The following is a 6,293-nucleotide window of genomic DNA, read 5'->3' on the forward strand; positions in this document are numbered from 1 at the left end:
ATTCCATACTTTGCCTCATTGATCTACCAGGTAATCCCTGTCTCATCTCAAGTTTCCACGTGTCATAGATCTCTTGCTGGGCTCTCGTTCTCTTCCAATGGTCCACTTGTCCATCCCCTTGACAATGCTGCACTGTCTTACTTTCTATGGTATTATGTCTAAATATCTTAATAAGTTCCATTACCACTACCACCTGCCTCATTCCTATTCTTTAAAAATGAATTCACTTGGGTTTCCCCAGCAGCAGAGCCTGAGACAAGGATTTGGGTGCAAGAATTTTCTTTAGGAAGCCATCCTAGGAAGGACAGGAAAGAGTGGGGAAGTGAGATAGGGAAGGGAAGAAAGCCAGTGGAGGGTGTGTTAAAGACCAAAAGGGACAGTCACCGGAGCTGTCTCACTGGGCACTTCAGAGTTACTACGACCAAGGGGTAAAGAAACTGGAGTATTTATCACAAACTCCCACTCCTCATTGGCTATTTATAAATGTACTCAGGAGCTCCTGCTGAGGCACAACGGGGTCAACAGCGTCTTGGGAGCACTGGCACATGGGTTCATTCCCAGCCCAGGACAGTGGGTTGAGGATCCAGCATTTCTGTAGCTGCAGCTTAGTTCTTGGCTATAGCTTGGATCTGATCCCTGGCCTGGGAGAGCCATATGCTGCTGGGTGACACCCCCCCACACACAAAATAAAATAAAAATGTACCCATGATTCGTTTTAATTGGTTATGATAAGACACATAGACACAGAAATGACTGTCATAAAGGAAGAAATTTTCTACCCTCACAGATCCCTAGAAACAGGAGGCATGGCATGGCACAGCATGCAGGGCCACACGGGGAAGCACCAACATCAGACAGGAGGCAGAGGAAGTAAGGCAAAACCTGGCTTGAGCCTTTATTGTGGTTTTTTGCAGGAAAGGCAAGTCAGGTACACAGGCTTAGGATTGGCTAGTTTGAATGATTTCACGGGCTCTGGGGCATATCAATTGTCTGCAATTGTCTAGTATTTGGCTCTAGGATGACTAGGGCAAATGGATGGTGGCCTAGATTATAGGAGCCTGATAAGGAGGTGGTTGAGGGCTATGGGCTTTGGATGGTTGGTTTGCTTGTGAAAGCTGCACTTACAGGTGAGTCTTTTTTTATCTCTAGGAATTGGCTAACCCCTGGGAGCAGCAGTCTCTCCAGGATCAGCAAAGCCCCAGCTGTCAGAATATCAGAAAATATAGAAAATTGGAGTTCCCATCGTGGCTCAGCAAAAACAAACCTGACTAGTATCCATGAGGACATGGGTTCAATCCCTGGCCTCGCTCAGTGGGTTAAGGATTGGAAGTTGCCATGAGCTGTGGTGTAGGTCACAGGTGCGGCTCAGATCCTACGTTTCTGTGGCTGTGGTGTAGACTGGCACCTGTAGCTCTTATTCGACCCCTAGGATGGGAACCTCCATATTTCATGGGTGTGGCCCTAAAAAGCCAAAACAAAACAAAAAACCAAAACAAACAAAAAAGAAAACACGGAAAACAAAAAGTCATGATTGATGCACTAAGGCTGCTCTTGGAAGCAACAACTCCCTGGCATGTATGGAGTTGGTGATGCTGAGGGGTGGGGCAGGGCACAATGGTATCTGTTACACTATTCTTAGCCCCTTGATTTCTTTTTTTTTTTATTTTAATGATTTTAATTTTTTTCCATCATAGCTGATTTACAGTGTTCTGTTAATTTTCTACAGTACAGCAAGATGGCCCAGTCACATATACATATATACTTTCTATATACACATTCTATTTTTTTAATTTTAATGTTGGCCCCTTGATTTCTACATGGATTTTGCAATCTGCCCATTAAATTCCATGAAAAATTCTATGGGGATTTGTTTGGGAATCACATCAAATTTATAGATTAATTTGGTAATAAGTCATATATTTGTAACATAGGTTCTCTAGTTCATAAATGTGTTTCCATTTTATAACTTGAGTCCTTATATTCATAAATATGATCTCTATTTCCAAGTCACTTCTTCCTTTAAGTCCTCGTGAAATTTTTATTTATTTATTTATTTATTTATTTATTTTTGTCTTTTTGCCATTTATTGGGTCGCTCCCGCAGCATATGGAGGTTTCCAGGCTAGGGGTCTAATCGGAGCTGGAGCCGCCGGCCTACACCACAGCCACAGCAACGTGGGATCCGAGCCTCATCTGTGATCTACACCACAGCTCATGACAACGCCAGATCCTTAACCCACTGAGCAAGGTCAGGGATCGAACCCACAACCTCATGGTTCCTAGTCAGATTCGTTAACCACTGAGCCACGACAGGAACTCTGAGAAATTTTTAGAATGTTCTTCATGAAGTTCTTGTTTATCTTTTGCTTGATGCATTCTCAGATTTTTATGGCTATTGTGAATAGAATCTCTTTTCCTATTACATGTTCTAATTTGGTACTACTCACATATACGAATACTATTAATTTTTTTTTTTCTTTTTAGGGCTGCACCCATGGCATATGGAGGTTCTCAGGCTAGGGGTCAAATTGGAGCTAGAGCTGCTGGCCTACACCACAGCCACAGCAATGTAGAATCCAAGCCACATCTGTAATCTACACCACAGCTCAGAGCAACGCCAGAGCCTTAACCCACTTAATGAGTCCAGGGATTGAATCCGCAACCTCATGGTTACTGGTCAAATTCGTTTCTTCTGCACCACAATGGGAACTCTGCTATTAATCCTTTTTAAGTTGACTTTGAATTCAGCAATCTTGCTCTCTTACTAGTTCTCATAATTTATCTGTATATTCTCTTGGGTTTTCTATATAGACCACCATATCATCTGTAAATACAGGTAGTTTTCCTTTCCAATTCTTATTTATTTTCTTTCTTTCTACTGAATTACTGAATGGTATAAGATGAATTATATAGGTTGAATTATATAAGACGCTGCTGTTGGGCAGACTGTGACCTAAAAAATGGCAATTTCATATAATTTAAGCTAACATATGAAGGACTAGGACCTCCACTGTAGTGATAAATAGAAACCATAATAGAAGGCATCCTTGTCTGAGTCCTGACCTTGATGGAAATTGCTTTTAAAGTTTTACCATTACGTATGATCATTGCTATTTGTTTATTAGGTTAAGGAAACTAGTTTGCTAATAGGTTACATTGCATGAGTAATCTGTTCCTGTAGTATATTACGTTAGTAAGTTATCTAATGTTGACTCACTCCTGTATTCTTGGAATAAGCTCTACTTTTCCATGATGAATTACATTTTATTTTATTTTTATTTACTTATTTATTTTGCTTTTTAGGGCCACACCTGCAGCATATGGAGGGTTCCAGGCTAGGGGTCTAATAAGAGCTACAGCTGCCGGCCGCCTACACCATAGCCACAGCAATGCAGGATCCGAGCCGCATCTGCAACCTACACCACACCTCACAGCAATGTCAGATCCTTAACCCACTGAGCGAGGGCAGGGATTGAACCCACAACCTCATGGTTCCTAGTCAGATTCATTTCTGCTTCGCCATGACAGGAACTCCTCCACCATGCATTGTTTTTTGTGTACACTGTTATTTTCAATGGTATTATTTTATTTAGAATTTTTTGAATTTACGTTCATGTTAACTAATAATAGCTAACATTTATTAGGTGATTTCTATATTCCAGGCACCATTAAGGCGTTTTCCAAGAATTATTTCATTCCATCCTAGAAGGCCTATTAAGAAAGTTATTTCCTCCTCTGATGTGACATAACTGAGGTACAAAGAAGTCAAGTCACCTCCTCAAGGTCACAGAGGGTAATGAGAACAGAATACAAATTCAGACTGCTTGGCTCCAGAGGCCATACACTAACCCCTATTCATGCCATCTCCTTGTGACAAAGACTCATAAATCAGATTGGTCTATAATTCTCTGGTATGTCCTTGTCTGGCTTGGTACCACAATTATACTATCCTCAACAAATAAGTTGGATAGCTTTTAATCTTTTTCTTTCTAAAAATTATTTGTCACACTTCTATAAAAACTTATTTCATCTGGAGTGAATCTGCCAATTTCTTTATTTCATTGGCTATCTTTCCTAGCCTTTGATTGCTCATGTTTTCAAATCTTGGTTTGTAGGCTCACTTTGCTTTTTTAAAAAAATCTCAAATTTACAGAAAAGTTCAAGTACCATACAAAGAACTCCCCCCGCTGCATCATTTCAAATGCATTCCCAACACAAGCTTCTGAACAGTTTCATGTGCATTATCTGCAAAGATGCTCTCTGATATAACCAAAATACAGCCATTAATAGTAAGAAATTAACATGGTACAACCATCTGATCCCCAGACCCCACTCAAGTTTTGCCAGTTGCTCCCCTAATGTCCTATGTAGCAAAAGGATCCATTTCAGAATCAGGCATTGCATTTAGTTGTGATGTCCCTTGAGTCTCCTTGTATCTGAAACAGTTCCTCAGTCTCTCCTTGACTTGCATAACCTTGACACTTTTGATGATAACAGATCAGTTATTTTATAGAATTTCCCTTAATCTGGGTTTGTCTGATGTATCCTCATGACTAGACTCAAGTCATACATCTTTGGTAGGGATATCAGAGAAGCAATTTGGTCTTCTTGCAACTGTATCCTATCAGGTGGTGTACAATTTTGATTTGCTCCATTACTCATGATGTTATCCTCAATCACTTGGTTAAGGTGCTGTATTGGTTTCCTGTTGAAAACTGTCCTGTTTGCTGTAACAAATTACTACAAATGTAGGGGCTTGAAACAACATACTTTTTTCTCTTACAGGTCTGAAGATCAGAAGTCCAAAATCAGTCCCATGGGGCTAAAATCAAGGTATTAGCAGGACTAGTTCCTTCTGGAGGTTCCAAAGGAAAATCTGTACCTGCCTCTCTCAGCTTCTAGAGGCTGCCTGCGCATTCCTTAGCTCAGAGCTACATCACTCCAACCTCTGCTTCTCTCTTTGCACACATTCTCTCATTCTGATCTCCTGCCTCCCTTTTATAAGGATCTCAGTGACTTCGTTAGTCTCACCAGAAGAAACTCCTAATCCCAAGACCTCTAATTTACTCACATCTGCAAAGTCCCTTTCACCATATAAAGTGACATTCACAGGTTCCAAGATTAGGGTGCAGACATCTTTGGAGGCCATTATTCAGCCTACCATGGGCAGTATCTGCCAAGCTTACCCTCTGTTAAGTTAAATCCTTTTCTCCTGCTTAAAATTAGTAAGTATTTTATGGGGAGGTATTTTGAAACTATGTAAGTTCCCCATTTCTCATCAAACTTTCATCATTTATTTACTCCAATACAGGCTTATAGTTTCTATTTTTATTCAGTGAGTATTCCTCACTGTCATTATTTATTTTAATGCTCAAATTGTCCCAGATCTGATCAGTGGAGCCCTTTCAAGGTGGTTCTGGGTCCCTCTGACATGGCCCCATCATTCTCTGAGCCCTTTGCTTATGTTCTGGCACAAGTTGTTATTATTATTATTATTATTATTATTATTATTATTGCCATTTCTTGGGCTGCTCCCACAGCATATGGAGGTTCCCAGGCTAGGGGTCAATCGGAGCTATAGCAGCCGGCCTATACCAGAGCCACAGCAATGCGGGATCCAAGCTGCATCTGCAACCTATACCACAGCTCACAGCAACGCTGGATCCTTAACCCACTGAGTGAGGCCAGGGATCAAACCCGCAACCTCATAGTTCCTAGTCAGATTCATTAACCACTGAGTCACGATGGGAACTCCATGGCACGAGTTATTTTGAATGGATAGTATATCCTCTCCCTCCCTCTCTTTCCCTTCCTGCTCTGCCCCCAACCTTTGCTCACCTAACTTAAGGTTTTGCAGTTGCCTCCAGATTGTATGGCATTTTTCAGGCTCTTATACTGTGGTACATGGTGGGTAATACACATCCTATAAAGCTAGGGCCTCAGAAGATTGATCAGCAGCAGCACCCCCACCTCAGCTTCCTTTCAGGGGTACATCCAAGCCCCCAGCTCCTAGCCAAGAGTTTTCAGTCCCTTTTTATCCCTGAGGACCTGCCACTGCCTTTGGCTTCCAGAGCCTAGTAGACTCCAGGCTTCAGCCTTCCCATCCGCTAGCATTTCTTTTCTGATTTTGCTTCATAGAGATCTCATTGTTCAGCCTGGTTATGTCTTTTTGCTTTACTTTATGTATTTCACCTATTTATTACTGCAGTTTGGAGAGGATACACTCACACCTAAATTCTCCAAGTCATTTTAAAAAGAAAATCAGCTCCTTTTCAACACTGTTCCTTTTAAAAG

Source organism: Sus scrofa, chromosome 7 (genome assembly GCF_000003025.6).
Source record: "Sus scrofa isolate TJ Tabasco breed Duroc chromosome 7, Sscrofa11.1, whole genome shotgun sequence".
Taxonomy (NCBI): Eukaryota; Metazoa; Chordata; class Mammalia; order Artiodactyla; family Suidae; genus Sus; species Sus scrofa.